The sequence below is a fragment of the Hesperophylax consimilis genome, chromosome 3 (assembly GCF_061612785.1).
Source record: "Hesperophylax consimilis isolate HC1 chromosome 3, BYU_Hcon_1.0, whole genome shotgun sequence".
NCBI lineage: Eukaryota > Metazoa > Arthropoda > Insecta > Trichoptera > Limnephilidae > Hesperophylax > Hesperophylax consimilis.
The window spans coordinates 1,091,976-1,118,375 of record NC_142838.1 but is presented as its reverse complement, the minus strand read 5'-3'; the positions used below and the strand labels follow the sequence as shown (position 1 = coordinate 1,118,375).

The 26,400-nt window shown below is 35.5% G+C and overlaps 1 protein-coding gene and 1 long non-coding RNA gene across 2 annotated transcripts in view; both read left to right on the top strand.

Annotated features, from left to right (window-relative positions):
* Nucleotides 1-26,400, top strand: part of LOC149424816 (uncharacterized) — a 124,237-nt gene that overhangs the window by 9,399 nt on the left and 88,438 nt on the right. The window contains exon 2 of the mRNA XM_089647185.1: nucleotides 19,352-19,393. The gene's annotated coding sequence lies outside the window, so the exon portion shown is untranslated. The remainder of the gene's footprint in view (nucleotides 1-19,351; nucleotides 19,394-26,400) is intronic.
* On the top strand, nucleotides 23,505-25,804 carry LOC149424817 (uncharacterized). The gene is made up of 3 exons (XR_016305649.1): nucleotides 23,505-23,623; nucleotides 24,894-24,979; nucleotides 25,309-25,804. It is a non-coding gene; the product is annotated as an uncharacterized LOC149424817 (long non-coding RNA).

Here is a 26,400-nt window from a genome sequence, read left to right as displayed (position 1 = left end):
ATGAGTGGCTCATTTCAGATTCTTCTCATTTTTGGAAATGATTCATTGCATTACAACGTCGTAGATTAACTAACAATACTAGAATCTCTATGATATTTTCAATCTTGCAATGATCCCTAAAAAAAATCTTAATGTGACGACACAAACATTTGATCAAAACGTATTGATAATTGTACGCATTCATTATCTACCCATGTAATAAACAATTACGGGTCCATCGAAGGAGAAGCTTAATTTGTTTTAGATTAATCTTTACCATGAATCAGTTTACATTGTAAATACCCAAAATATGTTTTGGATAAATTCAGCTTTTTCTATCGTTTTGCTTGAGTATAATGGAAATAAAATTGTTAATTACAGGCGCAAACTACTAAAAAAATAAAATTACATGAAATGTACGAAAAACGTTTTCCTATAAAATTATTCACAAAATAAAATTTAAAACACTCTTACGTTAAAATCGACCGTTTGCCAAGCAATTGTTATGCCTATTACTTAAATACTTAAATTCGTTGCGATATAAGACACACTAAGAATAATAACATTTTTGGTTTGTGTATTCCTCTTAACCACGATATTGCATCTATAACTACCACGTTTACTAATTGTCCTGTAAAGCCACCGGGTTCATCAAACTTAAAGATCACCACCTAGCTCTAGACTCTAGACTGACGACGATGATTGTTTTAAATTTTTTTTCGAAGATATTGCGTTATTTGGAGCGCAGCACCAGATTACAACAATGAATTGGAACAAATTGTTTTTCGACGAAATGAATTATAATGTTTTTTCAATCTCTCCACCACAGAAGTCAGTAGCCGCAACGACTGACGAAGTGCGTTATGCACAGAAAAATCCACGTCATTTCATTTTTTGCACTTTGCCGGGAATCGAACTGGAATCAAATGCGAGAACCATGACGATGTAAATATTTTCTGACTCTCAATTATGTATGGTGTTACTTCCCAGTAAACTGAAAAGGATTCAATATTTTCATCTGTTGGCTGAAAACTGTATTTTAGAACCTTGGGTGTTTGGTATTTACTAATTGCTCGATTTAATTTTAACAGAATCTGTTTTAGTTTTACAACTTAAAATAATCAGTTCTAAAACTAGTTTGTTGTGTCATCAAAATGAATTATTATAACCAGTCGACCAACTAACGATCGAGGCTTTTTGCGGTAAAAATAATATTATTTAATAAATGGAGATTGTTAATTAATCTCCGTCCAAGCAAGGCTATCAAGTATGAAAGTATTAACATTCCCTTGGATATTATCCGACGTGTACAGGTCTATCATTAAACTCGCACCGAGATGAGAAGAAACCGAGATGTCTTCCACGAGATGAAGATACGCGAGTGGCCTTACAAATCCTTTGTTTCCTTCTTTTGCTAAATTACTTCTCGATAAGCGATTAATGTTTAGCCAGGTTGTGTAAGTATGTGATAGATGTAATTATATTGCTGTGTTGATTTGATGTTCTTGACTTGAAATGCAAATACGTCATTCAGTTATTCCCATTAGGAATCAAAAGAGATCATATTATTGCCCTATAAGCTGCTTACTTGACAAGTTGAATGATTTCAGCAATTTGTGCGGCAAGCGTACTTAGAAATAATGCTAACACGAATGAATAAAGAATGTTATTATTGTCAGCGCTAAACTAAAGTGCTCGCACACCTTTATACAACTGACTATTGTCGCAACTCGCTGCAATACGCAATTTGAGTAAAAAATAAACAGACTTTTATAAAATATATTCATGTAGATTAAAAAACACCGATTCTGAATATTTTTATTCTCAGAATTAATAAATCGTTCTTTAAAAATGATTTCAAAGCTTTGCCTGTATACGCTCCATGATTGGTCGAACGAAATCCGATGTCAAATGTACTCCGTTTTAAATTAGTAAACATAATAATTTAACATCTCTTTCTGTTACTTGCGTACTTTGATAATAAGAGGGAGAGGTCGCTATATAGTTTTATAATGTTTAGTTAGGTATGTTGATCTGAGTTTTTGAGATGATTTGTGTGTCTTTTTAGTTTTGTCGATTTTTTTATCTTACATCGTAGTATCTCCTGACATTTTAGAAGGTTTTGTTAAATTCAAAGCGGTAAAATTGAAGTTATTCCATAATATAATGTAACTCAAACAGCTAGCGCGATCGCGACTAAAATCGCCTTCGTGCCAATTTAACGTCTATGTAAAAATAAGTAATTAGGAACTGATTTCAAATTTATGTAAAAACAATGACAATACCCGCTGGCGAGAGCCCGGCGTACTAACGCGGCGTGAGCTACGTAGGTACATCGATGATACCGTAGAGACGAGCATTGTCTGCCGATGTTTTGACGAGAAACACAAATTCTATCGTTAACAATTAAGATTAGTATGAAATTTTTATATAAAAAATACCCTTAATTTAGTTAGACAGTAAACATTGATTAACAAAATTTACTGGAATTCCTTGTTAAAGAATTTTAAAATCTACATACAAAATGCACTAACCACAGGACGTTCAGCGCACAAATGACGTCACGCACCCTCTCGCTTCTTACAGCTCGGAGCTCGGAGTGCGATCGTTTTGGAGGGCTAAAAAAATTCAAACTTCAAAATCAATTTCTATTATACACACAGTTGTAAACAACGACATCTAAGGTTAAAGAGGGTCTCCGCTAGAGAAGTGAAAGTTCATTGAGGTCACCGTCACTTCCAGGCCCTTATTCCGGCTTAACTGGCTTTATCCTGTCTATACCGCAAAGCGATTAAAGAAGGGTTCATACCAAGTGATGTAATACTGTATTTACATTTTAAATAATATATTTTCATCAATACAAAAGCCGTGTGGTAGTTTATGATGTTTACAGCAGTAAACAGGTGTAGGTCTGCACAATACTATGTACTCGTATCTATTTAGCAATAATGAATAACTCCTTGTGAATGGATTCACTGGCAAAGAAACCTTACTTTACCAGTTGAAAGGAAGTACGTGGAGTGGACGTTATTGGTAGCATGGTAACGCACTGTACCTGTCGGTTGCCGTCTGCTCATCTCGTCTGTGTTTATTTGAAGAACACGTAATGGCTCCACAGTCCACACCGAGGGTACCACTAATGATCCTAATTTGGTCCAGCTCGAGACTTCTGTTTCGACTTGACAGGATGGCCATAAAGAAGGATTGATGATGATGACTGTGGCCTATGATCGTATTCCTTTAACACCGGATTTTCACAGAACACCGTCGGGTATCTGCCTCAATAGTAAAATAATGTAGACGGATAATTAATCGGTTATTTCTTACTCATGAGCGTATGTAGCGTCATCTGAAGGGTATTTTCTTTTGGACGTGTTAATAACAACGAAATGGGATAACAATTTATGTTTTCTAAAACTTGGTGTTACTTTTTAATATTTATTTAAAAACAAGTAATTTTATAACACCAACGTGATTGATACCAATTTGCTTCCACTTCAAAATAGTGCCTAGAGTTTATGTATCTACTCGTCAGCACAATAGGCATAATACAAGTTATTCAACAATCGAAAAATCTTACATCGAAACAATCAGTCGAACAGTCGGGGACAGACGAAAGACTTCAGCTTTACGATAACTTCGGTTGTAAAATATTTCCTTAAAAATAAAATTAAAATTCCGACATTTTGTCTCGGACTACGACGCCATAATTGCGATAAGAACAAATTAAAATGATTCCAATATACACAGGTAGGTAAGTAATTCGAGCATTTTTAGAATCGAGATGTTTTCATGAATGTTTTTAGAATCGAACTGTTTCGTTTATCATAGTTAATTTTTTTTTTTCCTTATTTAAATAATGACTCATCGATTTGGAATAATAGAGTGTCAGTCTGTCATCAGCTTAGTTCCTTATCGATGCCTTGTTAAAACACTTTCCGGTTTTTTAATCAAAAGAGAAATTTATAACTAAACCATTATCTTTGCGCTATACATATTTATACATTCTTGCGTTTTATCAATTAAAAACATCGGTGACTAATAAAAGTCGATGGCAGTTTTCAAATCTACTCTCGGGCAATATATTTATTTTACCTTGACATGTTTACATATTATTTCTAAGTTTTATCGAACAATATGTTTGTGCGATTTCTTACATAATATAATGGTTCTATTGCTGATGTCTCCTACAGCGTGTACAAAACCAGGTTTAATCATAATAAAAAACAATTCATCAAATTTCAACGTTTATTTTCGGGTTCTGTGAAAGTCTTATTCAAGTTCTGTTATTATATCTTTATAGGCCAGTTACTTGACATAACTAAAATAATAACAGAACTTGAAAATTAACTATGAAATTTGAAGAATTGTTCAAATTCTCTGAAACAACCTGTCCTAAGTACCTGCCTAATCAAAACATTGGTACCTACCTAATGAGACGTGTAAAAAATAGTTAGGTGTTCTAAAAAAACACATAAAACACTATAAATCTTGCTTTTCTCAGTACCTACCCGGAATGCACCGTGAAAGTGTTCGATTGTTTCGTCTCTAATAAAGAAGCCTCCTTGCGTGCCGTGATTTACCAAACGCCACATTGTTTTGGAAATCGCCATTTTCGGTGTCGGCTGTCGGCACGTGTGTACTGCCTGTACGTGTACACTTTAACCGTGTTCTACAATCTCATCCTTGTTTTCACCGGCCATTGTTATTCGGTTGTTTGATCCGACATCGAAACGACAAAAGGCAAAGCGCAACGCATCCCACGGACCGGCCGGCAAACTAACAATGTTTTCAATGTAATCTGATAACGGCTTTACTTTTTAACTAACAATCTTGAAAGTTAGTTAGTCACTCGTTACCGTCATTTAAGCTAATCAACAAATGTGAAATGTTTGAGAAAAATACGGAGCGTTGTGAATCCATCAATGATAGCAACCAATAAGCAATCACATGCTTATCTACTTCATTGCTTTTGTATCCTGGTACTATCCGTGTCCATTATATACTCTCATAACAATTCCAAAAGTTCTGATAAAACCGATCTAGACAACTGGACACATTCCGTTTTCCACCCGTATCGTACTTCTGTTCTTCCTCATTATTTTTTAAAATTTTATTTATTTGTGTTACAGTTTTTATACATTCGTATTTGACAGTGTTATGAATCTTGATTTCATTTACCTTTTTGATTTTATTTTTATGAAATAACGACATTAAAAATTTGAGACCAAAATAAAAAAGATATTTATATAATATAAAATATAATATAAATAGTTTTAATAAGAGCATGAAGTCGGAAACGTTGTTTTTATTTTATTTTATCTCTATTTTTTTGAAATATTACCTATTTTATACCTGTTTCTTACCTATTTCTATTTTTTTTTTCGGTATACATACATATTCGGTCGAATGTTTTATTAAAGTATGTTATGAATAGTTCCGTTTTAGCTTCCTCGCCATTATATCATCTGATACGACATGGGACGGATGATAAGAGATATCAAAATAATCGATTATTATCACTTAACAGCTTGAAACTCTAGTAGGTACATGCAGGGACGCATACATTTAATGATATTAATTTAGCACAAAATGAATACTGCTTTTAATAACATTATGATAGATAACGGGCTTGTGCTGCTATTTCTGTGTCACGTTTCTTATCTGATTTTACTTATTAATATTTTGACGTTTTCATTATTCACCAACCAACATTTTTGATACGCTTTGTCATTGCTGTCGATATGATGTCAAATTCATCGTAAAATGATATTTTGGTGATAGCGCGGTGGTATTCCGTTTCATACAGCTCCATGCTAAAAATACTTTTTTTCTCATTATTGTTATAGTATATAAATAAGTTTTTAGTAATGTTAGGTAGGTACTATTTTATCCAAGCCAAACTACATTTGAAATGTAATTAATAAGTCAATCGTCATCACGGAATACAGTTTTCTTTGTTGTTAATTGTTTGAGCGAGCTTACGAGTATTTGGGTGAAATACACAGTACATTATTATTATGATGATGATTGATTGGGATCTTCATTTTCCAACAGATCTTTTGTTTTATTCACAACAAAGAACAAACGGGCTTCATTCATCACCTGCCAGTGTCTTCAACTCTGAATAAAGTGGCAGATTGAATGAACCAGGCGACCTTTTGGTTGTCACGATAATGGTTGATTTTTTTCACCGAACGTCGCTGTTTCAATGTTTAGTTCACTGTTTAATGTCATCAAGTATCGCCCTTTTTTACTATCGTGTCTCGTTCTATTAGTGTGACGATCTCGTGAACACGAACATGGAACACGGTCTCTGTCACGAGAAAGTTCAACAGACTTAATATGCGTTTTTTAGTGAGCGATGACTCTAAAACTCTAGCGCGTGTCTTCTTGGTGACTCAATCCAAGGCGTATGACTAATTTGTAAAATTGCCGTAAATTTGGCAATCGTTCAACACGCTGAGGGATTCATCGTGGAGTAGTTTGTTGAGGTGTTGTAGCGTGTCGACCGGAAAACTGGAGGTATTTAATATCTACTGTTTTCGCCATTGTTTCCAGTTTCCTCTTTATCTATTTCGACGACATTTCAAGGGTAGAGTTCCAGATACATATATTAGCTGGCCAAGTGGCTGTGGAAGATCAGTTCCCCCGCTTTACTTGTTTTAAGCATGTAGCAATTTGTCGACTCAGCCGACAAATTTGCCGAATTTACGATGGTTATCTTTAGATTAGCGTTGATGGGAAAACTCATTATTAATTGTGTAGGAAATAATTTGGTTACAATCACTTTCCCATGAGAGGATCTCTAGTATCATCATCTGTTCTCCATTAGGCTAAGGTCAGGAACATTATGAAAGTAAGCGTTATTAGTGTTATTATTGCCGACGTCTAGTTTCATTAGAATCGGCATTGTTTCTTGAGGCTGAACAATGGTCAGGTAGGCTCGTGGTACCACAACGAACTATTTATATATTTATCTGTGAAAATGAGATTAATTAAGAATTTCATTCAATGTGCACACACAATAAAAAGTGAAGGTAGAAAAAACGTAATCACTCTTAATTGCGACTAAATCATTTAATGCGTTTTTACTTTAGAGTATTCGCACTAACTAATGGATGGTATTCTTAATTTATTCCAGTTAAAATCGGGACTGCAGCCACACTTATTGTTTTAATCTTTTTGGTTTGTTTTTATAATAAATATCATTTTCAGCCCATGGAAACTTGGTATAAAGGTTTAATTATTCTTGAGTATTATTTCGGAGACAAAAAAATTGACCTAATTTGAATGTTGTCCGTTATTTCATACCTACTGAATATAATGTGTATGTAGGTATTCGTTACATGACACCAACCGGTTTCTGACTCCGGACAGAATCAATATAATTGTTTATCAGAAATCTCCGAGTTGTTTTACTCGTTTCTTCGATAATGAGATCAGTATTTCGGAATGGAAAAATGTCTGTGTCTTTGCATTAAAAAGTGTTTGAAATCTACAATTTAAACCACATGTTCATCAAATAAAACGCCATAACCCGAAACCCGAAGACCTATCGAAAACCCTCTTAACCTTGGTATGCCCCCCGTTGGGCATAATTTGATAGGAATTTCTCAAAAATGCATTGAATGGTCTGTATCATGTATCAAGTAGGTACATATCTACATTCTATGGATACGTGTATATTAGTACTTAAGTATGTTATTTTTATAATTTCGTCATTTGAACACGCTACATTGTTTTAGTGGAATTTGTGAATAATGTGTCCGAATTCCTGTTACGAGGTATCTATAATAGGTACCTACACATACATTAATTAATAATTAGTTAGTTACAATTTAAATTCAAACACTGATACCAAGAGTTCTGGTTACAAAAGCAGATACCAACACTTTATCCTGGACTATGGGCGGTAGAACATCATCATACTTGGTAGAACGTGGATTTAGTGTAGTCGTAAGTCTTTTAACTAAAGAAAGGAATCGACTGGAAATAGTTTACCGCAAAGATTTGCAGATGCTGCTGACAAAAATAGAGCCAAATACAAAAAAAATAATGGGAAAACACCAGGCTCATCCTTCGCATTAGAAATTAATTTAATTTTACATTGTCTATGATATTATTCACTAATAATAATTACCTACCTTTATAATAATTTTATATAACCTTACTGAAAAAAAAATATATACACTCGTAGTTGAATATATTTTTTAAAGATTTTACATCCGGTTCGTAATTGACATACCTACATCAGGTTTGTCATTCTCACTAGGATTATTAATTTTAAAATGGTACATTTCCAGGGGCGCCTTGTGTAATTTTGTGTCTGCTAGGGGGGCCATGGGTCAAATAAGTTTGGGAACCTATGATTTAGGGCCCAGTGATACTCAACCTTTTTCTTCTGCGGGCCACATTCATATGTTTGTAAAGCTACGCGGGCCGCACCACTATACTGGTCAGTGTTGCCAACGGTGTGAGCTTGATACCCCCTTTTATTATTCGAAATCCATGGGGGGGGAGGTTGTTAGAGAATTTCTGTAAAACATAATAATTCCCCACACAAAAATTCAAAATGAGTGCTCCCCACAAAATGTTTGAAATCCATGGGGGGGGGGGTAGTTACAGAACTTCGCTGAAAAAAAAAAATTCCGTACAGCTAAAAACATCATATGTAATTCCCGACAACAATTTTCCGAAATCCATGGGGGGGGGGTAGCTACGGAATTCCATTTTCGAAAATTTCCGGCCGCGAAAAATATTATATCATATTATATTATAGCCTTCGTTGGTAGTAACACTGGTAACCATTTAAATTTAGAACGGGCAAAATTATTTGCGCGCATGTTTGTCTGTCAAATTTTTGTTTTTTAGAGATAGATCTAGCGTGTGCGCAGTTATGGTGTGCAGTAGCAACACTCTTATAGAATATTATATTATATAGATAGTATATTATACTTATACTATCCTCTTCGAGTTTCAACGTTTGTACGTCAAAGTCGCAATTAATCTCAAATTAACGTGATATAGAATGCTAGATTTTGTAAATCATGTTCCTGATATTAAATGTATGGAGGGCCGCACAAAATAGCTCGGCGGGCCGCAGGTTGAGTATGACTGATTTAGGCCATCAAAGAATTATTTTTTTTTACAATTTTAGAGGCAACTTTACAAGTTTTTTGTGAGTTAATGATAATTATTAAAAAAATAATATTTCCCAACTTACTGTGTAAATATAATGAAATATAAAAAATAAAAACATGGTAAAAAAGGCGTTTTTTTGCGTGAATTTAAAATTTATATAACACAAATTTGTGTTCCAAAGTAAATCAGTATCGCCCAGTATCGCCCTGGTGTAAGACCACCATTCAGAATTGAAACGTTGCTTGAAATGGCTTTAGCCGTGTTTGGTGACCAGATCTGAATAGCCAGGTACTTCCCCACCTTCCTCTTCCCCATCTCCCTCCCCTCCCCAATACCCTCAGCCTCACAACATACCCCAATTGGGGATGCCATAGTCTCACTCGCTCCAGACGGGAGCAGTTGGGACTCTTGTGCGGTATTACTGTAAAAAAAAAAAAAAAAAAAAAAAAAAAATCAGTCGTTTGAAAATTAAATTTAAACCCATCAAATAGTTTTTTTACTAAGTTATATTTTTATTATTTTTAAATGCAAGTTTATTTTTTTAGTAATTACCATTAAATCACAAATAATTATCAAAATTTCCCCTAATATCGTGAAAAATCGATTTATTCAATTGCTCATCTTGCATAATTTGAAACTCAAATAGATAAATATTTTTGCTACATGCTTTGTTTAAAAATATATTATTTAGTTGGGTTTTGTATTTTAGCCGCGCAGCCGTTCCTTAATAAGTAATAACTCTTGATCTGAGGAGAATTTAAAAAATCTCGTGTATTGCGTAAAGCAGGATGAAATAATTATTTTTTAATTAATTTCTATGAAATGCACGCGAGCGGAATCACCTGGGGGCTTCGAGCGAAGGTAGGGGCACATGTAAACTGGGCTTCAGCTGGCGCCCCTACCAAATTACACGGAGCTCCCTAATCTCGACGCCAGAAAGCTGAGAACATTATCATGAAGCCAGGTTTACATGCCCACCATAACACACTAATAGATTATTGTTGCATTATTCCATGCTTTGACACCCGATAACAAGTATTCAAACTTATTTTATAATTAGTAAACTTTTACAGTAGGTATTTTTAGTCCTTAAAGGTTGTATATTATTAAAAACCGTGATAACTGTTTAGCCTACAGTTGACATAAAACTGGAATGAAGGTTTTTTTTTAATTTAAGGTAATTTATGTACTCTGCACCTTTTCTCTCGTATGATGGCATTTATTTTCCATTGGAATAATCCATCTCCAAATGGAACGTCATAATTGGCGACTGGTAACTTGAAGTTAGTGAGTATATAATGAAAAAATGTGATTTTTTTGGATTTCTGTATAAAATATGTTTTAAATATAATATGCATTTTTTCTCGGAAGATTTTTTCAATTTATATAGGTGTTTCGGGTTAATAATTATTTAAAAAAATAATATGTTATCCTTTGTGCTATGCATAAAAAAACCTTGTCTCTTAACCATGAATTTTTACACAATAACCTACATCTTAATTTCACCATAATAGACTTTATGTTTTTTCTGTAATTAATTTAAATAAATAATCATTGAGTTTTTCTGTAATTTTTACAACTTAAATAGATAGATTATGTATATTAAAAATGAATAGTTGAAATGACGAGAAAAGGGTCCCAAACTGGACTAATTCATCACTAAAAGCACTTACTCTAAACCTAGTATTAAGTACGTCAATTAGTTATCTTTACTCTCGCAGTAAATATACCAGTACCTTCCTACAGTGTGGGCGAACACCCTTATTGAAAGCACTTTGGGAAAACACCCATAAATCTTCGTGTAAAATGGCGAAAAGCAATTTCCTCCAATCGTTCAGCGACACCCACGGGCGAAAATGCTATTCCATATTGCCTCCGGTTTACAGGTACAACCAACCCGTCTCCCATCTCCCGTATACCGTTTAACTCGGGGATCCAATAATTGCCAAATTCTAGAAGCGCGCCTTTCCCAGCCAGCCAAATGGCGCTTTACTTCCGCCTCAATGAGGCCGCCCTGATCTGTCATTTCATTCCACTGATCACTGATCCAATGATTTTATAGCAAACATCACAAAAATACCATCCACGAGGTAACAAACAACCTGCCGAGGTAGTATGACGCATTGCCACTCCTAAACGAATCAGATATTGGAGTTATATGTATAAAAACCAGTTCTCAATTATTAATCTTCCACAAAACACAAATCGTATTATGTTTCCATGAATTTGATCTATCACATGCGGCATATTTAGTTAATCTAATGTTACTTTCACAAGTAATATCCTTAATATCATTAAACACGTGGTTAGGTAAATACCGACATCTACTTTGCTTCTGAGACATATTTTAATTTGATGACTGTATTTAGATTTCAGATGCTAGGTTCATTATATCCTATAGAAGTGGTAGTATTAAATCCCTGAATAATGAGAACCTGCTTTCCAAATGTTGTTGGTTTTAATGACCATAGGCTTTTATTCCTTATCCTCGCCCCATCTCAGGCCGGTGGCTGTAATGCTTTATCGGCTCTTTTAATTAATGGAATATCCACATATTTTCTTTTCAATGAAACCTTGAGCATCTTATGTTTGTTGTCGTGAGCTTTACTTTAAGTCTCTTACACCATGGGAGAACGATGATAAAATCCACTTTTCAAAGCCAGTGGACCCGCTGTCCTTGCGGTGAATGATGAAGCCAATGCCCATTAGATCTCTGAAGAAAGAGATACACTATGTTTTTTTCCAGTCGTCTAATATTATCGTTAAGGGGTTGTCCGATGCGTCCTCCGTTGACCTACATCATTTGTTATGTGTTTGTTGGCGATATTATCCGAAATTGGTTGATGTTGCAATATCAATGTGCGTGGTATTTTAAAAAAGTCCATTGAAACATTTGGCGATACCAATACAATGATACATCTTCACTAACTGACGAATGTGGTTCAATGGATAACGCACACACCAAAAGGGCCACCAAGAACCGACTGAAAGTAGTTCTCGTAGGAGGACTGTAGCACTACTTCCTTGCCGATCGTTGACCGTGTAAACAGCGCTAGGCAAAACAACTAAGCGTAACGCATCTAATTGTAACAAATCGAACTGTTTACAAGGATATTATATTTTTTGTAATGCGGGGGTTTATGCTCCGATCGACGCATGCAGCTCTCATAGCCGCTTGACCCACATTTTCCACGCTTTATTGCTTATAGTTTATTGACTTTCGACTTTTACTTTAGACCCCGGTTTAATTAGATTCGTTCCGAGTGACAAGCCCGAATGATAAAGATTTTATACTTCGACCTTTTCAATGGAACGAAGCTTAGTGCTACCGTAATATTATAGATACAACTGATATTATTTCTTGAGAAAACGCATCATATTTGATAATATTCTGGTTTTTATCGGAATGACAATAATAAGTTGTCAGGATTGAAATATCATAAATATTTTATCATCCAAGATGAGTGTCGTGGTCCAGTTAGACGCTGGCGCCAGACGAAGATAATTTATCGACTGTAACATAATTTTTCTTTAGCACTACTCTACTTTCTTTCCTCTAATAAACTTGTCATTGCGCGGGTCAACGATTAGTGAATTGTGATGTTTCCGTATGTGATTGTATTGTATTTTGTATTTCTGTTTAATTCAATGATTTTTTTCTCTATGGGTCAGTTGCTAGTATCGACATTTCCGTATGGTTCGTTTTATTTTTTTATCTGAAACCGTTGTTTGATTATTCATTTGTCGGAGTCGGTACACTATCCAGTGTGACGGGTCTGACCCGGTGTGACCCAGACAGCCTCTCATTCTGTATGGATCTGTATTTAGACCTCCTCTGTAATCTGTTTTGTCTTCTCACTACCAATAAAATCAAGCACAGTTTTATTTAACTGTACCTAAGTATATGTAAATTCTAAATTATTTATAATAAGCCAAACATCATTATAACGTCATAACACAACAGAGGGGATCATTACTTTTTAACGTATTTCCATATTAAGATTGGTTGGAATAAATTGCTTGGCAATAAGCTTAACTTTAAGTAGCACTTAAAAATTCTGTAATTAATTCCTATCAGCATGACCAAAGTCACTAAATTTTGGTTGAAACTTGAGACTGTTTAAACATATGGTTTAAATGGAATCTAATTCACAAGAAACCTTTCATACGTGCAAAAATTTATCAGAACTACCACAATACCCTTATTTCTAAGAAATCAACAATATTCCAAACAATATCATTTATCAAACCATTGTATTCCTTCCTAGTCGTTATGGACGCTAGAATTAAAATAGGTACTCTTAATGATGAAGTTGGATTTAGCTACTGTTCTGACCAGGCGAACAGAACCACCAGGAGCTTGGTTTATCTTCCAGCGTTGGTCCAAGCTTTCTTCCTCGAGTTGCGTGTGGCGTGTGCCCGAGAAAGCGGCGGAGGCGTAATCAAAACAAATATTCCCCGGCCTCGGGCGGTTCCAGGAACGGGCATATTACTGTGGGCGGCATTCGCTCCAAACGCCGCACTCCGCCCTGACTGTGACCCGTGGGCAATGATCGCCTATCACAACAAATTCACGTATGTAATTACGTAGGGCGGAATCGTACCGTATTTCCAGTTAGCAGACCTCGACCGACCACCTCATGATTATTTATAACATCCTTGAATATTATAATTCTTTGAATGATTTCTACCGTAATCTGACAGGATGGCGCAATAATAATGGTGGCGTCATAACGTTGTAATGAATTGTATTTAATGGCAACTAAGTAGGTATTAAAGATTTTAAATCACTTTTCAAAGGGGATCATACTCACGGTTAGCTTAACCCCTGGAATGCCATCCTCCCGCTCTTAGTACTCCTAGTGTACTCCTTGGGGTTCCAGGGGTAAAATGCCAAATGCCAATTGTAACCAATCCAATGTAGTTTCCGCATGAAAAATGAAAAATTTTATAAAAAATATAATATAATGAAGACACACGAAAATGTTCTTGAGTTTTACCTAAATAAGCTTAATAAATAGGTTATTTAGATTATAAAAAAATCGTACAAGGCATTCCTGAAAATAAATACAACATCTACTGTGACTTTTGAATATCGGAATTATGACATTTTGCGTACGCTTTTTCACAAAAGATATAAATATATTTGCAAGTGACGAACTGCTAGTGCTAGAATAATATTAATATACATTTCTTTGCCAAGCTTACCCAATATATTCCAGTACGCTACGAGCATTGAGGTTTAGTATACCATAAAATCGAGGCAAGTGCTGTGAGCTAATAGAAAATCCACGGTGGGTTCGCCGGTACACGACGCGCGACAGGTACAAACGTCAGAAATCCAGGGTAGATTTCTTGGCACACTAGAGGTTAATAGAATAATCGGGTAGAGCAGATTTGTTTGTCTATGGGTTATGTTTTATTTTATGTGTGAGGCTGTTGGTTGGCTGGCCACGGAATGCGGGCACACTTACACACATAGATATATACGTGCCATGTCCAAGGCATGTTTATATCTAGAATGGTTATCAATTATTAAATGGTATGTCTGTGTCTAAACGCCTTTCACGATATTGACCCACAACAAGCCAAAGAACAATATCTTTCACCAGGAATGTGCCGGTATCATTTCGACACGGACATAAATGACTTTATACATACGATTATGTGGGGCGCTTGTATTATATTAGTAATAAAGGCTGCATGTAGGGGGAGGACCTTAGGGGAGGACGGGTGTTTTAATGTCGACTATTGCCGGAAACATGTATGGCCCATTTATATAGGCAAATTTGCGAAAAACGACGTGTCGTCTTCTTATTACGTTTTAAAACTAACAAATAATTAATATTGTGTAATTTACTATACAACTGAAATCTTCATGTGACGCATCAAAGAGTTGCTTGACTTTTTATAGTTATTAAATACATTAAATCGTGGGTACCTTACACATGCTAGGCACGGAGAGAGAACATCTTTATCATCGACGTCATCGTTCTAATATATTCTTTTTCGTTTTCTTACAAGACGTGTGAGAAAGAAGAGTATTCGTCTATGACGTGCGTACAACCTCTCTCTGGGACTATTAAAGGTTATTGTACATTATATCCATTTCGAAAAAAAGTGTTTCTGCTAAAACGGATGTAAATTATGGCCAAAACTAGGAATATTTTTTCCACATTTCTATTTTTCCGTCACAATACTCAGTTTGGAAGTCGGAATAATATTGGCGACCATTACCTATTTGGAACACGTACCGGACACCGGACCCCAATTGACCCCGGTTCAATTGACACCAGTCGTGCGTTTTTTGGTTCAAATCTTTTTTGATCTATGGACATTTTTTTTTGCTATGGCAATGTGATTCAAGATTTTTACTTTCCCCTCTATTTCACCTCATTCTATCTTTCAAATATTACGTCAAATTTCAAACGCCAAGCCGATAGCAAATATGGTTTATTAAGAAATCAAATCCACCCGTTACTAATTTAAATTTGGATCGTTCCGTGTTGAGTTTTGCCGCCACCCGTCCGCCATGTTGGTGGCATGTTGTGTCATGGCGGCCGCGGGTAAAGTATAGGGCGGTCGCCTCGTTTGGGGCCCTTACCCGGGGCTAGTTGTCCCACCTCATAAATAAACTCGTAAAATCATTCCCTACAAACAAACTGCCCTAATTATGAAGCGGTCACTGGGATTTATTCTAGATCAACCGCGTTACCAATAGATCAGATAAAGAGCGAATTAACATTTTGATTAATTTATTGGGTTTCTTGATAAACAATATATTCACTACATTCGCTGGAACCTTTTTCTGTTTTACGTTACTATTTCAACCGAATTCCATTCGTAGGTAGATTTTAGTTCTGGATATCAGTTCAGTCAGAGGTATGCACCGTGCAGTTCATAGTTTACAGTTTCATCTTTGACTTCAGTTTGAATCGACTAAAATAGGTTTGAATAACAGCAAAATTGAGTAACATCACTTTCTCTCATTGATATTCATTCCATATTTAAATGTAAACCTCAGAAATATTCCAAAAACTACTTTTTTTTTACTTTTATGTGGTTGTACTGCATCAGAAGTGCTTATAATCATATTATATTGTTATGTATTTTTTTTGGTATCAAATTTTTAATTTATTGGTCAGTGATATAAAATTTCCTGACACTGTAAAATGTGAATTGTCGAAGATTGTCGACAACGAAAAAAATAAAATAGAGAACGTAACGCTGTCGACACGACACCCCAAGAAAATATAAGAAATAAAATAAATTCTCATAAATTTATGAAAAAATTAGATTTCTTTTAGTATGTCTTTTTGCCTTATTTTTATACTTTTTGAACATGACACGTAATAATTCAGGGAAATTTATGTTTAAATTTTGTTAAATTCCGCGTCGTGAAAATTATTCTCGTTTCCTTATTTTTATGGTTACCACCCAACGAAAAAAAGTTTCTTTCTTGTCCCTAAGATTTGGGTTGGGTTAAGAAAGGTGACATTCCTTTAACCTATAAAAATACTTTTGTAAGGATGGCATCGTGATATCGTGAATAAATAACATGCCACGGGGGAATTAAAGTCATCACTTTGTAACGAATTTCAACCCATAAAAGTTTACGACTCAATTTATTGTTGAATTAATCGCAGACGTCACCCTTAAAATAATTTTGTGATAGGTACCTAGTACTTACCATAAACGTATTATATTGTTCAGTTGATTTTGGTTTTGGTCAGTTTTTAAGGTCCTTTTCTGAATGAATGTGATATCATTATGAAAACATGTATGTTAGTGCCCACCTACCTAAGGAACACCTGACACGAGCCTTGTAGTGCTAAATAAATCACACATTAGGCCTCATTATGTAAATGTTATATTATTGAATTTTGAAAATGTGTCACATCCCACGCACAAACATATTTTATCAGATCGCTGGTGTAATTTTTTGCAAGCGCTTAAATTGAATAACATTTTGTTATGTCCTCTAACCTGTCTAAACGTTCCAACAGACACATAAAAACGTCGATCAATAGTTCAAAAATGGCGAAAAGGCGTGCTGATAGGAATCCTTGTGTTTTCTTAAACAGGTGTCTTTAATAGTCCGTCTTAATTCTGTAAAAGGGAGGTCTATCGGGCAGCTGTCCAATCGAAGATTGTAATGAATGTTCAATAAGTCCCCAAAACGCGATACGGCCAGTAGTAGCAACCCGCTATAAGGGCGCAAAGTCATTTCAGGCGGTAGCTGTCACTGTTCACCCTGTGGGGGTGGGATTACATTCCAATATAATATTATAATGGTCGAATTCAACGGAGCCGGGGCGAGGCGTTTTGTCCCCCGGGGCGCCGCAACAATTAGGTTACAACTTTATTCTAAACATTTTCAGAAATGGGTAATATTATTTTAATAAATTTTTGATGGTTTAAAAGAAACTCTGAAAATGTGATCTACACAACATAATACATTTAGAAAGGTGTTCTTCTAATGCACTAATTTTCTACGTACGCAAAAATGTTCGAACTAGAACGAGGGAGATTATTAAATATAATATTACGGAACGTGTCAGCCTGAATTCTCTCTAAACCATATGAAGCAAGCTGTTGTGACAACAAGCTCAGCTGATTTGATCAAATTGTGCCCAAGGTATGCGTTCTACTACTCGTACATTCATAAAAAAAACATAATATTAGTAAGTGAAAACGCAGCTTTAAAAAAATAAAAACCATATAAAATTATGTCTGCCGAACAATTGAATTTGGGAGCCACCTCTGGGCTGGAGCCCCACGATACTTGATAAACTAGGACGATCCATATGATTGACAAACCGTTGTTAATAGATCGATTACCATCTCTACTGCACAGACGCAATGTAGACATGCTGATTCTGTTCAACGGGTATTTTAATGGAGCCTGCTGTAAGGAGCTAGCATCATTGATTCTCGGTACACCGGTACACGTGCGTGAAACCCGACGCTTCATGAGAATGGCTGCTTCTTCTACTCTTTTTTGTAGAAGACGGCTCGTAGGTAAAAGGAGCTACCATCTGTTTTTCCTCCTTATATAATCCGGTGCCCTTCAAGACCTGTATTAATAAATCCCTTCATACATCACCTACCTTAACCCGCTCACAATATAATAAAAAAATTACGGATGTTTAATCTGCTGTTCGACCCTTTTCCTTCTCTGGTTTTCAACTGTTCAATATAGCTATCGTAATGTCAACTAGATATTAGTAAGCTACAGGCACCCCTCGTTCTTCGAAGGCAATTACTTTATTTGCTTCCGTTTTCTCTCGAGCAATAAAAGTACGGGCAGTAAACACTACGCAGTAAATAACATTTGGCGTATTATCTGAAACTGAAAGAGCCTATTGATCGCTGAAAATTTGATAGAGTTCGTGATATTAAATGATTGCGTTTCGGTAACAGCTTATCGACTTATTACTTTTATGTATGCGGATTTGTACTCGATCGATACGCCGTAGGTGTGAAACCTTTGTATATTAATCATTCTGAACCTAGATCGTAATGTTATTTTCTCTAAGGCTTGTAGCCCGGGATAATTTATTATAATCTTTTCAAAGTTTTTATTTTTGCATTAATTATGACGGAAGAACTAGATTCGTGAGATCCCATCAATTATTATAATAATAGCACGCATTGGTTTCCTGCATACGTACGAGTTGTGTAAGTAGTCAACACTGAAATCGCAAGTAAGAATGAGGCATGGCTGGCTGTATTGTATGGAGCAGTACCTACCCACGTGGTAAACAAATCTGCTTTCGAAACAAATTTTCTTTCCTAGAAACTACGGTTTGACACGTAAACGCGTGAATAGTGAATACACAATAATGCAGTGATGATTTGCATAAATTGAGCATCAAACAACAGCTCGTTAGAAAGCTAATTACTCTGTATTTTACCATCGTATGTCATTTATTGCGGTATAATCTTCCTGCTTGCATTTATTTTCCATTTACTACAGGTTAAGGTGTGAGACATCGGAAGAGATACGTATGACGTTGATGGAGGAGTAAATTTAAGGTTTATTCCTTTCGAACAATTCCTGCAAAGAAATTTAGATAGGAACCGCTTAAATCCCTTTATATCGAAACCAGCTGCTCGAATAGAATATGTCGATAGAACAACATAACTTCTTTGATGTTTTTGAATTACGTTCTTACCAAAATTATTTGATTGACATTTTATTTATCATTTTCCATTTTCTTTTCAGATTTCTCGAATACAGTCGTTTCTTATGAGGAGCTGCTGAAAGGTACCTATGTATTTTTTAAATATTGAATTATATTTTAGTCAATGATGCTAAAACGTGTTTAAATAATGATAAAATATTCAGCTTTCTTAGAGTTATATTATCGTGAACCATGAACTTTAGAAGCTTCCATTTTCAATTAGTTCCTCCTATTCAACACAGCGCACAGTACGTCTCTATAGAACCCGCCTTCGCGTCCCTGACCTTTACTTTAGAAGCTTCCATTTTCAATTAGTTCCTCCTATTCAACACAGCGCACAGTACGTCTCTATAGAACCCGCCTTCGCGTCCCTGACCTTTACTTTAGAAGCTTCCATTTTCAATTAGTTCCTCCTATTCAACACAGCGCACAGTACGTCTCTATAGAACCCGCCTTCGCGTCCCTGACCTTTACTTTAGAAGCTTCCATTTTCAATTAGTTCCTCCTATTCAACACAGCGCACAGTACGTCTCTATAGAACCCGCCTTCGCGTCCCTGACCTTTACTTTAAGAAACACTTAAATTGATTTACATTTTACCACAAGACCCTTATGACTAATCTTAAATTGCTAATGCCAATCACTAGCTTGGAGAAATTAAAGTCACTTTTGGGAATACATCAATCCTTGTCTTTATCTATTCTCAAAAGTATATTGATATTCGCTTCATATCAATTTATTAACATAACAAATATTTTACACCTACGTAGGTATATTTTATGGTCAATTTATGTGGTATCCAATATTCAAACCTTAAAAATATACACTTGAGTCAGCCTCAATCACCGCCTAATTTAATCAGCCTGTCAAACATTGGAACAGAGGAGGTGTCAAGGATAAGTGGTAAGCTCCTTCGCCGAACCGGACATTTATTTTTTTACTGTTTCGTATGGGTACGTTATAAAAATAAAGAATTTTCTTCTTTAACATGTGGCGATATCATAAAGTACTCATCCCACACTCGAACCAATATGATATTCGCTAAAAACAAAAGTTCGGGAGTTAGTGATTTGCCATTTCGCATTCCACGTATTGTCTACATTAACATTTCGAACAGACAAGGTCATGGTTGGTGATGAAAATACCACTGCTTTCGATGTACGAAACAAATTCTAAACGCAACCTTTAGAAAGTTTTATTATAGAACTCGATTTATTTACGTTTAAAGCTGATTCTAGGGGCCGATGAATAAGTTGCTCTTTATGTACCCTTGGTTGTTATGACGAGCTGAGATATCACCAATATTACATGTTTGATTTTACATTCAAAGCTTATTCTAGGGACCGGTGTATAAGTTGCTCTTTATCTACGCTTGGTTGTTATGACGAGCTGAGATATCACCAACGTTACACGTTTGATTTTACATCACCAATATTACACGTTTGATTTTACATCACCAATATTACACGTTTGATTTTAATAAAGGAATGCGTTTCTTTGCAAAACCAAACTGTCATCATGATCTTTCAAAATGTCAACGTTTATTGTTTATTTTTACGCTATTTTAATTTACAAATTGATTTTTGATAAAGGACCCTCAATCAGCGTGGTACCTATCAATGTGCGAGGAATCTAATTGTGAATAGTACATATATTTTACTAACTAACAAATTTTGTTCCTTTGTTCTACAAAATATGTATATAGGACTATAACATGCAATGTAACCACCGATAACCGGAGACATACATCCTCCCTATCTGACACCACTTTTAAGTAGGCAATATTATTAGTGTAGCTTTCGTGAGAGTTAATAAAAATTGAATTGTTATCCTACTGTGAATATTTTTAGCTTACAAAAAATCTATATTTTAATTCTTGTCAAGAAGTGTTGGGTGAAAAATATTGATTGATTCGCTGGTCACATCTTTTCCAAGTTTGGCGCACGCATAATGAAGTGTGAAATGTTTGCATTCAACTTCGTTCTGTATTCGTACAAGGCTATCTACTCGTGCATCTTAACACCTGGAAAATTTCTTTTAGTATTCGCTTGTTGTTTGGCAATGTAATTTCTAAAATAGACCACACCGTCGATGTGCAAATCTGAATTCCGAATGTAAATTGAAGCGACATCCTTTTCCCCAGTGAGGCGGATACGGGCGACATTACCACAGTCTCGTGAAATTACTAGCTAAAGCGGCCGCTACACTACTCGCTTCGGCGCTTCGACGAAGTCCTCGACGAAGTTAGCCGAAGTCCGAAGTGCGTGCCCACACACTCGTGCAACTTCGCGAGTAGCTCAGTCTCTCGGAGTCCGTGCACTAGGCAACATGGACGTTCAAGTGGCAAATAAAGGATGAAAGTAGATTAAATGCTGTTGAAATGAGATCCCTGAGGCGTATAATAATAATAATAATAATAATTGGATAATTTGTAAAGCGCCGTTTTTGTGAAAAATCACCTCAAGGGCGTATGTGTGGTAAAACCATGTTTGATCGTGTGAGGAATGTGGAGATCCGCAAAGAGTGCAAGGCTGATGTAAGCGTAATGAGTAAGATTAAGAAAGGGACGCTTAGATGGTTTGGGCATGTAGAGCGAATGAGCGAAGATAGGAGTGTGACGGCCGGCATAGTGCAGTGGTAACGCATTGGACTGCCATTCCGAAGGTCGCGGGTTCGAACCCGGCGTGCGCAAATAAATTTTATTTGATTAATTTGTGTTATTTCACAATTAATTAATTAAAATAATATATAGTATATTTGCGGCACGTTCCAGAGTGGAAGATACTACCAGTATCGCCCTGGTGTAAGACCACCATTCAGAATTGAAACGTTGCTCCAAATGGCTTTAGCCGTGTTTAGTGACTAGATCTGAATAGCCAGGTACTTCCCCACCTTCCTCTTTCCCTTCCCCACTTACCTTCAGCCTCACAACATCCCCCAATTGGGGATGCCATAGTCTCACTGGCTCCAGACTGGAGCAGTTGGGACTCTTGTGAGGTATTCACTATAAAAAAATATAAAAAAGGAGGATATATGATGCAAATGTGAATGGTAGCAGAAGTCGGGGACGCCCGAGGAAGACATGGCACGATCAAGTGAATCAGATACTCGAGTCGGGCCATGTCAAGAGTCAGAATAATAGAAGAGTATGTATGAGACGATGTATGAATGTGAATGAGGCAAGGAGTGTGTGCCAAGACCGAGTTGTTTGGCGGTCCGTCCTCTCTGCCTACCCCTGCGGGGAAACGGCGTGATGGTTAGTTAGTTATCTTTATGGTCCCTTTCAATTGGGTCCCAAATAACCGCCTCGGATTGGAGTGTTTCTAGGAACAAAAAAATTAGGTCCTGTGACCACAGTGTAGAAGCCATATTTTATTACGTATAGTCACTATGACTCGCGCACGCACAACCACCAAACACGACGTCTCGAAGCGAACTGAAGTGAACCGAGTAGTGTGGGCAGACACTTCGTGTTCGAACTTCGAGTCCTTTGACTCGGGCGCATTTACCGACAACAATCGGAAGTCGGGCCAAGCGAAGCGAAGATGCCCGAAGCGAAGCGAAGTTCGTGCCCACACTATCGTATTAGGTCAACTTCGATCAACTTCGCGAGTAGTGTAGCTGGGCTTTAACGATATTCCACCATCTGAAGTAAAGCTATTTTAGGTTGGGAACAGACATGTAAGTCGCCATGGAATGGATTGAACGTAAGGCGACACAATACCCTGATAACGGGGATTTGCCCCGACGCTCACATTTTAATTATTTCTGATGAGCTTTTTACTAAATTCTTAAATGTTTCTAGAGGGATTCGAAGGGATGCAAGTTATTTATATTTAAGATTAATAAAAACAGGACCTTACAATTAAATATATTATGTAAAACGATAAGTACATTTTATTAAATGTAAAATGTTGTAAGATAAGCGGCAAGTACCAGATTTTATTTTTCTAGACGATGAATTAGTAACTTCCCGACGACTCCCTCACAAAAGATTAGAGATTTTATTAATGTATTCATAAGAATTAATTAAAATAAAAACACTCGCGAAAATCCAATTTCTGGCCAGATACACGAAAAACGACCGCCAGTACTTCAAAACTCTCTATTGTGCGTAGTATATTTGTGTGCGGGTTGACAAGGAGTTACTACGTATTGATTCAGACGCCGCGAAAGTTCCGGCCTGTAAGGTTGTGTGTCTCCCGGCCCGTCGCTCTGGTCATTTCTTTTACGTATTTTTTTATTTAATCAAACAATTACTTTGCAATCTATTAGTGAAATTTTCTGTTTTTTATAATTTAACTTCTTCCTCAAGTGAGTAAAGGTTTTTTTATATAAATAATAAATATAAATATAAATAATAACCAATACAAAAGAATACATTGTTAAATGCGTAAATGTGTAGGCACTTGAGAAAAAAGATGACACTAAAGTATTGACGTTATGTTATTATGTATCATTTCTAGCCCAAGTAGACTTTTTTACTATTAATCTTTTTTTTCACGCGACGCGGCTGTCTGTCCGGTTGTCACAACCAGCGGCACAGAATGTTATAGAGTGCCCCTTCACTAGAATCGTTTTCCTAGTTTTATTTATTTACGCCCTACTGGGCTTTTACATTAATTTCTAATTATACAGTCATGTTAGTTGTAACAATGGAATATCTAATAAATTATGGTAAAATAAAAGGAGTTTTTTTACTAAGGAGTGGTATTCTCTTATATTTCAATAAAGTGTTTGTGAAGAGTTCGTTTCATTACTAATACTCCAGGGCAATTACCGATTCGCGATCGTAATTATTCCGGTAGTCCCAATTTTTTTATATGTTTTATAAACTGGTCCCCTGATGTAAAATCTGAGTTTCCGACCTTGGCACACCTGTGCTCGCGCCGCCATTTTGAAAAAAACCGGCCGAAATCGCTCCAAAATCTAGTTTTTCCAAAATATCTCATTCCCAATGCAAATTTCGGCTAAATTAGCTAAACAATTAAAGTAGAACATAAAATTACTTACTACTTTTGTGTAAACAATTTTCTTCAATCTCTAATAGGTACCGAGGTAGAAAGTCGTAAAGGTGCGTATATTTTTGAAAAAAACAAGTTTTTTGCGCGACTAGCTTTTGTTTTTTGTAAATATCTCGTTTCCAGTACAATTTTGTGAAAAAATTATTGATACTAATTTTGTAGAAAATAAAATTTCATAAAATAAATAGGTATTTAATTTATGTGTTTTAACTCTAATATGTATCCAAGCTCTTATCCACCAAAACCAGTTAAATTACCCAACAACAAATTTTGGAAATTCGAAAGTTTTTTTTCCATAAAACAAAAACTCTACATCGAAAGTTTTTCTCCATACAGACAATTAGACATATGTCACCTATAAAGTACCTAAAGTCATTCGAATATTAAAAAGAGTCATTAATCTTTTAAGTTTAGATTGTTAGATCATTTGTTGTAGATAGAATTGTGCAATTATCTCCCCAAGTTACTGCACTTACTTACGTTGAAATGATTTTCAAAGTTAAGGTAAAATTGAACCAATTTATAATAAATCTCTTGGCTAATATATACTTACGTTTCAGTTAAATATGGGAAAACAGAAGACAAAAGAAGTTTTATCCCGAACAAAATTACGGCACCAAGGAAAATGTTTAACGGAATGGAGAAGGTACTACTTAAATACACACATAAAAATAGATCTTTGGGATACGTTTTTTACAGAACATAATTGTACAATGTCAGCTTAAATAATTTTATATATGTAGATATATACATATATACGCAGTCGATAAACTTCTGAGCATATTGAATTTGGAATATAAGAAGTAAATTAATTTTGATTTCCGGTGACATATTTTTATTTTTACCGAAATGCATTTTTTACACCAAATAAGCTCAGGAATTGTTAGTGAAAGTTTGTCGGGCATGTCTTAATACATCTCTAAATAATTAGGGAATAGAGACAGTATAAATAATTACCAATATTTCTCATTTTAGGAAAAATTCCGCAAGACTTCATCCAGATAATATTGCAAATAATAAAGAAAATACGAGTATTGTGTTAAACACTATACCGACACTCAACATGGTAATTTTTTCACAATTTCTGTAAATATAAAGTAAATAATATTAATTTTATATGATTAAATAAGCGCTCTAAAAAAATTAACAAAAACTGACATTATTTTTCAGTACGGACCAGAGATGAATGAACCTGAAAAGTTTTCACTATTTGCTGGCTCTAGTTCTTATGACACTAACGTGCATGCCGTTTCCAGCCCCTTATAGCTAGGTCTGACGCAGGCATGACGATTGTTGTCAACTGATATGTTCTCACAACAATAATTGTTGAAGAAAAATAAAATTAAGGAATGAAATTTAAAACACTTTACCTCTGTTTCAATTTTTGGCCTGGTTTTGGTGGATTAGAGCTTGGATACGTATTAGAATTAAAACACATAAATTATATACCTATTTATTTTATAAAATTTTATTTTCTACAAAATTAGTATCAATAATTTTTACACAAAATTGTACTGGAAACGAGATATTTACAAAAAATCAAAGCTAGTCGCGCAAAAAACTTGTTTTTTTCAAAAATATACGCACCTTTACGACTTTCTACCTCGGTACCTATTAGAGATTGAAGAAAATTGTTTTCACAAAAGTTGTAGGTAATTTTATGTTTTACTTTAATTATGTAGCTAATTTAGCCAAAATTTGCATTGAGAATGAGATATTTTGGAAAAACTAGATTTTGGCGCGATTACAGCCGGTTTTTTTTAAATGGTGGCGCGAGCACAGGTGCGCCATGGTCGGAAATTCAGATTATACATCATGGGATCAGTTTATAAAACATATAAAAAAATTGGGACTACCGGAATAATTACGATCGCAACCCCCTTTTTGGCGCTATGTGTACTGGCCTATAATACGGAATCCCCAAATATATCGACAACATTCTCACATTTATAACCCAGATAACATGTAGGTACGTTTATCATCAACAAATCAATACAAAAACCGACCAATATCATATAACAACAAAGGCAAAGGCATATGGCAACAAAGAAAAAAAGAACAGGTATC